This window comes from Hylaeus volcanicus, chromosome 4 (genome assembly GCF_026283585.1).
Source record: "Hylaeus volcanicus isolate JK05 chromosome 4, UHH_iyHylVolc1.0_haploid, whole genome shotgun sequence".
Classification (NCBI taxonomy): Eukaryota; Metazoa; Arthropoda; class Insecta; order Hymenoptera; family Colletidae; genus Hylaeus; species Hylaeus volcanicus.
The window spans coordinates 14,046,256-14,055,613 of NC_071979.1; the positions used below are offsets into that span (position 1 = coordinate 14,046,256).

The 9,358-nt window shown below is 33.2% G+C and overlaps 1 protein-coding gene across 3 annotated transcripts in view; it reads left to right on the forward strand.

The window, feature by feature from the left end:
- Positions 1 to 373: 373 nt before the first annotated feature.
- The window catches only part of LOC128875656 (monocarboxylate transporter 13-like), a 16,700-nt gene continuing 7,715 nt past the window's right edge, over positions 374 to 9,358 (forward strand). Inside the window, exon 1 of one of the 3 annotated variants that reach the window (XM_054121432.1) lies at positions 374 to 948. The gene's annotated coding sequence lies outside the window, so the exon portion shown is untranslated. Of the gene's footprint in view, positions 949 to 5,891; positions 6,363 to 8,373; positions 8,465 to 9,358 lie in introns of those variants that run through there. The other 2 variants (XM_054121435.1, XM_054121436.1) reach the window with 2 other exon arrangements.

Here is a 9,358-nt window from a genome sequence, read left to right on the forward strand (position 1 = left end):
CTATTACTTTTTGTTTGTTAACGCTGATATTAATCTTGAAAAAAAGGAATTCACCTTTGTTCGCGCACAGAAAGCAGTCAACCGTTTCAAGTTGAACATAAAATATTATAATTTCCTCGATAATTAATGCCAGTGGTTTCAACTTTTTAATTTGAAAATCAAAATTTGGTATTCCTTTTTGAATCGTACAATTTTGAAACATCATATCTAATAGTTAGGGATAAACAATTATAGTTTTTATGTTGTATAATTCGATTAAAATATCACAGGTATTGGCATGTCGAAAGAAATGCTTAAAAAATAAGAAACGAGAAGAAAAGTTATATGTGGAGAAACCCGATATTAAAATTATAAAATATAATTTTGGTACATTTGGTACATTTGTTATTTTTCGAAGGGACTGATATTTTTTGTCTTGAATTTTTATTTTTATTTTACGTCGAAATAAATGAATTTAATGAAGTAACCGTGATTCTGATATAAATGGGGGATAGTCGTATTTTGCAAATAACATTGGAGAAAATATGGGTCAAATCGAGAACTGGTGAACTAATCTCCCTTCTAGATACAGCTGGCTTACTACTCGTAGCTACTAGAAGAACATACTTCTGGTCCAGCTGAGACCTTGGGAACCGCAGAAACGAAGACTCCCCGGATTTATGATGCCACGATATGCTCACCATTTTGGTTTCGTTGAAGCCGAAGGCAACCTTCGAGTGTCCCTCCGCCTCCAGCTTGAGTTGGACTGAAAGAAAAGGAAGAGGGAAAGGAACAAGTTCTTCGGTGCCTGTGCACAGTCTAGTTCAAGACTCACGATGATAGTGAACGTCCCATGAAGATTCCTCCGTTCGGCCGCCCTTCTCTGCCTAAACCAGAAACTAAGTAGTGTCACCCAGTGTGTGGACACCGACCACCATTATTCGCACGGGTCGCGGGGACCAACGACAGGTCAGTGCACGTTTGCGTCTTTAGAATGCAATTAACGTAATTTTCCCTCGATAAAATGTAACCACGATTCATTTTATTGCTCCTGAATCGAGTGGCACTCGCTTCGTCCAGCAAAGTTTTTTTTTTTCTGCCATAAGAAAGCGTAACATTATTTTACATTGTCTGGACCCCAAAAATTATAATACAAACCCATGGAAATTAGGAACAAGTAACCAAGTTATGCAACGAAATCTAGTAAATAATTTTCATTAGAGTTCATTTAAATTACCAATGACGAAGCGAAGGAAAAATTTGTATTTTGAATTGATATTTATAAATTGTAACAAAAATTCTTTTGGCTTCATCTTGAACACGTGTAAATTAGGAACACGTAACAAAGTTATGCAACGAAGTCTTGTAATTAATTTTCTTTGATGTATCCAATAAAAGTGGGCGAATATAGTTCATTTATAATTGGAATAACAAGGCGTAGGGAAAGCGTACCTTTTGAATTGGTATTTAAAAAAATTGTAACAAAATTCTTTTGGCTTCATCTTGAACACATTTAAGTTAGGAACACGTAACAAAGTTATTCAATAAAATCTTGTAATTAATTTTCTTCGATGTATGAAATAAAAGTGGGGAATACAGTTCATTTAGATTTTGATTAATAAGGCGTAGGAAAAGGATACAATTATGAATTGTTATTTAGAAGAATTGTTACAAAATTTTTTTGGCTTCATCTTGAAAACATTTAAACTGTATTAATTGTAATTTAATTGTAATTAATTTTCTTTTACATATCCAATAAAAAGTATGGAGTAAAGTTAATTTAAGATACGAATTACGAGGCGAAGGAAACAATTGTAGAAGGGAAAATGTACATTTTACGATCCTGCTGGCTTTGTTCTCGAAGAAATAGAGTATTAACGATTCAATCATTTCCATTGTTCTGTAGATAGGCGTGATCAAACATTCTGAACGATTCAAGTTTCTTTCTGAGTGTTCTATTTTCAAGTTTAGCTGTTTGTTAATTAAATATATGTATGTATATATATGTTATTATATTTGATAAGAAAGGTGTCTTGATTTCCAAGTTCATCCAATACTGAGTTTCAGGTTTCGACGTTTTAGTCTGTACATGCAAACACTTTTCCATTTGAAATAATTGCACAGAGGTATCATGCAATTTCTGACAATCTAATGTAATCGTACACATTATATTCGCATACACAGTCTCTGTTATGTTACTTTAACGTGCAAATTAACGGCAACGCAGCGCTTTCCTTGCACGCACTGAATGTAAATTTTATAATGTTCAATCGCGTGTGAAACCTATGTATATCAGTCGATTGCGAGCGATTCAAACTTTTACTCAAGTTGCATCATTCCAATCAAATTGTTTACGCTACCAGTGAAATAACTATTGTTACCGCGTATGGTTTATAAATATTCACGGGACAATAAGGATTATATTTTCATTATGAATATGCGAACAACTGGATTGAATTGATTGCATTTGGAACACTCGAACGTTCGTATACTTTTGCATGTTTGTTAATGTTAGATAATTGTTATCGTAAGTTTAGACATTTTTGTTGTTGTTTGTTTCATCTGTAAGAAGGGCGAATACGTGCTAAATTTAGACGTGAAAAGATATTATTCTATAAATAGCAAAATTTTCTTGTCAATATTACTATCTTTATAGGGACGCTTTTAACCATGAAATAATGCTTACGAATATTGATACGTGCTCATATAAGCGTAAACAAGTTTCAAGGAACACGGCATTAATGCCTCTATGATTTGTAACTGTCTGAAAACCTTCGCGGGTTTCTGATGAATGGTGACGATTAAATTACTATTTTAAACAAGACTCTGAAAGGTCTTCCACGAAGCATTTTATTACGCAGATAATTTCTAAATAAATTGCCAATGTTTTCAGTCATATCATCCTCGCCATACGTTCATAAATCAATCGATTTATTCTGTCAGGGATTTTGTTTGGATCGAGCTGTGTTACAGATCGTACGAAATTTGAAAAGGGATGCAAGTTTAATTCATCGTTGTGCTATTTTCAAAATTGTTTAAAAGATATAAGCTACCAAAGTTGAATGTTTTCACCGTTCTTTTAAGAAGACTGTTTTTCTAACAGAATTTTTAATTTCCAGAATTCTTCAAGATTCAGACTACAGTATTTTTTTGTTTTGTTTCAATCACAAATAATCTTGTGTTAATTATTTATTTGTTTTATTCGTGAGGGTATTTTCGCAACATCAAAACATTCAAAATATATTTATTTTGTAAAGTTTACTCCTGAGATAAATGTCAAACTTATAATTGAATAAAAAATATGTCATATATTCTCGATATCTATAAATGTATATTGATCATTCTAATGGAATTAGGAATTGATTAAAAATATATAATTAATCCAAAAAGAAATAACCCAAAGTTAAGCTCTGACCACAAATTAAAAAGTTTGCAGCAGCTTTAACGTACGTTTTTTTGTAGTTTTCCTTAATTCCTATGCTTAAAGTCGTTGACTATCCCATAAAAGATTTATTACATAAAAAATCTACCAAAATCAAACATATAAGTTGATTTGAAAAAATCGATTTTTTATTTTTTCAATTAAAAATGTAATTATAGCTCTGCATCCTTTGATTACAGAAGATAAATGGAAGTATGTGGGAAAGTAGATTAAGTAGAACTAGTATGTGGTTAATGTCAGGAGCCAATAGGATCAAATAGGTAATAAGTTGCTAATATTGTCATTAATATTAACGCTTTATCTACCGGGCTATTTAGAAACAGTCTTTAATTCAAAAAAGGATTTTCTACACTATCATATGCCAATCTTGACTGACAATAATTTCTCCATACTGTTACCGGGTACATTGAAAGCCAAGTTTGTTTCCAAACACTGATCATTGTAAGTAGACAACCATCGACACAGTAAATAAATTCGAATAGCTAAATACTGCAATTAAAAAGCCTATAAATAGGCTCCCGGTAAATAAAGTGTTAGTTTTTGTAACATTCTACTTGTCTACTTCGATAAGTATATAAGAATAGCCTATGTAGGTATTTTATAAATTCACGCATCATTCATTTACACCTATGTGACGTTATTACCGCGTATTATTGGCGGCAATGCGCAGACTGTCCAAGTTTGACGCACGCGCTCAGAATTAGACATCCCTATAAAAGGGGTCGCAAAGACGTATGAATCGGAGAAGGCCCAAGGAGGCCCGAGCAGGCCCAAGACAGTTCATTGCGTCCTAAGAGTGTTGCACTATAACACCATTCATAATAAAAAGATAATATATCCCAAAGAAATCTTGAAAATTTGAATTTTTATAAAATGAAATTTTCGTTGGTATGTGTTTACCCAATTAAAGTATTCCAATCTTCTGGTACGGGGTTAGTTATCTTTAAGAGAATTATATCGATCTGTAACAATCACGAAATTATGCCATGGGCCTCATTCGAAACATTGTTGAATACATCTTTAAAAATACTATCATATCACGAATAAATATGTGTTCAAACAATTTAATTTAATTCTTTCATATGAAATCATATAATATCTCTGATAACCAATAACAGTATTGATGACGGTTAGTAATACACCATCAACCTGAAATCAAAGTAAGTGCCCTGCGAATTGTCTGCAGGAAAAATATTTCCTACAAAAAAAAGACTATTTACGCCGTACCATTTCCCCTTTTATACCAACGAGCTTTCATAACAATCATTTTATCATATCTTTAACGGTTGTTGAGATATTCAGGTCTGTTGAGCTAAAACGGGGGCATACTGTAGGAATCGGATGTGAATCAAGGACTTGTGAGAAAGGTATCGGTCGTTCTCCCCTCTAGGGGCGAATATAGGAAGTGCCGCCACACCTTGGCTATTGCAGAAGTTTTTGCTCCAATTTCCTGCTGTAATCGAGGATCTTACTATATTTTGAATCATCAAACTAGAGGAAACATCCGACGTACACAGCTATTTATTGCCATTAATTAAACTCTGATAAAAAACGATTGTTTTTGTCTGAAACGAATGGCTGACTCATCTCTGGCTGAATGTTAATCGCATCTCGCACGATAATTTGCTCATGATAGTACCCGCAGGCTACTAATTATTTTTTAATCCTTAGTGTTTAGTCCAAGTCTCCTCCCAGGCGCAGGCAAAGTTTGGCGTTACAGTTCAAGTAATGCTTTTAGGCGATTCGAGACCAGAAAAGAAAAATACAGTAAACTTTCGTACAACGCGCCCATGTTATACAAGGGAAATTCTTACATTGTAGCACTATTTCCTATAACGCGATTTCATACAATGAGAAACTAGTGTACCGTCCGATGTAGAAATCAATTTTGTGCCTTTCCATTCAATTATTTATAACTGTACAGAGAAATATTTATCCTACGAGTAGTAACGAAACACACAGACTGTTTCAACATTTAGTTTTCCAACTATATGTACTCTCTTGGAATGTGTGACTGAGGGAAAATTAAGAGTTGCATGGTCTCTCTTTATAAATTAACGCTTTAATCTTAGAAAGCCACAGAATTCATTTCTACGCTTAATACTTAAAATAAATAAAAGTATTTTTTTATTAATCCCATCGATAACGTACTTTCTATTTCTAAACAAAAGTTAAACTCGACCGGCTATCAACGAGTTGACAACTTGGACCGGTATGGGTTAAATGGTGTATTTATCATGTTTCCGAATTAGCTCAGTTTCCCGGTCAAATTTTCCTCTTGTACGTACCAGTAGGATCGTAATTCGTCACCGAAAGTCGAAATGTTCTCAGACAAAAGTTGTTTTTTCCCATACAACCCAACTTACGTATTTCGTTGCCAGAGTTTTGTTATTTTTTGTTGCCGATCTTGCGTGGAATAACATGTTTGTATACGCTTCCTCGTCATTCCCATCTTAAATTCCTCAGATATTCGACTGCCATTGGTCACGTTCTGGTTTGATATCGGAGGAAAGTCTCTCTTCGCGATCGTTTAATTATCACACCACATGATAGCTCACGTACGTCGTTCATCTAATTAAAAATATTCGTGTTAGTCGTGGTTATAGTTACGGTTCCTACCACCTGAGTGTGAATTCTTTTTTTTTTTTTTGGCACTCTCGTGTTTGCGAGAGTTTTAGTGTGTTACGCACGGGATGAAACCGCAAATACTAGAGACACGTCTACTCGAGTACCTCCGCGTGTGTTCGATCAGTGCGTAATTTTAGCACTTTTAAGAACGTTTAGCGAAACGTCAATTGCTTTGTGGTAATTGGAGCCTTGTGTTGCTATCTGCAACTATTCCTCGTACGTGGAAACGAACGATCGTTTATTTGGTCGAATATCGTCACGGGTAACTTCGAAACTTTTTTTTGTTCGTTCCTTGCATCTTGCGCCGAATAACGTGAGTAAAACTTGTTGGGAATTTTAGCTGTTCACTAACACGTTCGAATACATTTGATTTAGTTCGCGAGGAGTGTTGTATACCGTTGGAAATAATTATTATATTCTAGTGAAAGATCATTTTCACGAATTGAATGTAAAATTATGCGCAAATTGCAACGATTATAAATTTAAAAAAATATTCTTCTTGCTACTTTAGAAATTGTTGCGATATTGTGTAAGAACAAATGTATAAAATAGATTATTTGAGTAATTCCACTTTTTCTTCTTTTATTACAATGTTTGAGGGGAAAAAACTCAATAACGAAATTGCTTATTGGAGAACACTTATACGGGGTGAGTCTAGTAACTGGACCAGGGTGTATTGTGAACGCAATCTCTGTTAATTTTTATACAAATTATTAATATTTTAACGTTTAAGCGTTACTTAAACGCCTATGACACCAGAGATTAAAGATATGTCTTTCTAACAATGTATTTTGGAAATATTAACACTGAACCTACCACAACTGGTCAAATGACCGTTTTCAAACTCTTGTGTACAGTTCTTATCTACAATATATCGATTATATACAATTATTGTATGTATTATTTAACTCGGTATTACGTGAAATATGTTTGCATTCAATTGAAGGAAATGCATTTAAGTCCAGTCATTTGACAAAGCGCAGTACAAATAGAATATTGGTAGGTTTAGTGTTAACAAATAAAAAATGTTTTAAAACTTGTTCCACTTTCAAATTTTGAGAAACAATTTGCTTTTATTCTCTGATGTTTTCATATTCCAAGTATAATCGAACGTAGATTTTCAAGTTTGTAATATTTCCGAAATTATAGGCGTTTAAGTTTGAGCGTTGAGTCATTAATTAAGTAATATTTACCAATTTTGTAATACACTGTTGAAAATGTCTACAATTCCGATGGACGTCTGTTGAAAGTTAATAGAGGTGATTGCGTCACAATATTTGCTGACGAATCATGTATAATTTGGTAAAATGAAAAGGAAAGGAACAGAAACAGAAATCAGCAAAAAAAAAAAAGACAAATTAGGAGAAACAGGTACCTGCCAATAAAAATAAATTAACTGAGAGAGAAATGAAACAAAGCTGGATAGTTAAAAGTTTTTTCAAACTTTCTTGTAGAATTTAATTCTCTGAGATTCATGAGACATAGCCATCACTATTTGGGAACCGATTCTATTCAAGATCGAATTAGTTTTTAAGATAAGAATACGAAATTTAAATTTAAAGTTTCATTAAAATTTATTCAGCCGTTCAGACGCTTAATTATATTAACAGGTATTCGTACAATAAAAAAACTTGTTCTCTTTTTCTTTTTCTTTTTAATAATTTTGAATATCGAAACGCGATCAGATCTTAAAACGTGTATTACATTTTGTTTCGATTACAATCATTTTCTTTCTCTTGTATGAAAATGTAAAAACAAGATGCCTGAAAATATTACATTCGTATTAGAAATGTTATATTCGTATTATATTATATTTTGGGTTGCGAGTTTTCGATATTTTTCACATTCTAACTAATTTGTTTAATGTTCAGAGTCATGCTTTAATAGCTACAAATTTATATGCATTTACGCATTAAATGAAATATATATTAGCTATACATGGACAGTTTAACATATTAACAATTTTTCTTAGACACTATATAGAGCTAAACACTTGACACAGGCTATTTGAATCGAGCTCTTCTATTTAAAGAGATAAGGAGAATATAATTAATCGATCGTTACCTGGTTTCTTTGGGAACGTTCGGCGCGCAGTATTATTTCTGTTTTAAGTGACTGGAAACAACGACCTTTCAAGGTCATCAACTTCTGTTTAATGGGCCCGTAAAGTTTAATTGTATTTATTCTCTAACGGAGACTTTTAAAGCAAGTACGACGACCCGCTGGTTCGAGGTCATTCAAGGTCAGTCTGGAGAAAAAATATTTTATTTCACTGAATCGACAAGGCAGTTCGGTAATTCGCTAATTTGCATATTTGACGATAGTGCAAGTGTTTAAAGTGGCGAGCAGTGATGCTTGTTCTGTAACGGTTATACAGAGCCCTAATGTCATCAGTATCCAGCGTTTATCTTCTAGGTATATAAAAGAATAATGAATGAATGAAAAATCTCACTATTTTTTTTATAAGTAATGGGGTGATTTAAATCATTTCTTTAAATTTGCGATTAAACAGCCAGTTATTATTTCTGGACACCGTATAAAAGCGTCTATCGAAGCTGTAGTGACAAAGGATACTACGATAAGGCACTATAGATGACGTTATCCTAAACTAAGAGAACTCTTGAAAATATTTGAAAATCGAAAAGAAATTCGTATCGTCACGTATTCGCAATGTATTGTTGTACTAATATATGCATAATCTACTCACTACTCTGCTAGGCGGTATACTGAATTCATTGTAATTCAGTCCTGTATGCGCTTAGCTTGGACTTCCCCAGTGTAGATGTATTAAGTATTATATTAGGTTGTCCTAAAAGTTTCTTTCGTTTTATTAATAATTAATTCATACACAATATTTTATGTTTTATGTTACATTACAAAATTGTGTACAATTCATTTCGCTTCATTATTGTTACAGCATCAATGTCTAAGAAATTAGATTGTCTATTTATATAAACACTGCCACAGAAAATAATTGAATGCAACTCACGAAAGAAACTTTTAGGACAACCTAATAGTTATTTGTCAAGTCAGATGTGTCCATGACAAACTCCTAGAAATCTCAATTAATATGTAGCTGTTACACTTACCATTCCACTAGGTAATATAGTAAATTCATCGTAGTTCAGTGTTCTATGAACTTAACTTGGACTTCTCTGTTATAAAATCTGACAAGTAGTATAGTAGTCAAGGCACAGGTGTCCAGGTCAAGCTCCTAGAAATGTATCAAGCACTTGAATTAACACGTGCCCGTTGTCTCCATCATACCACCCGATAATATAGTACATTTGTCATAATTCAGTGCTCTGT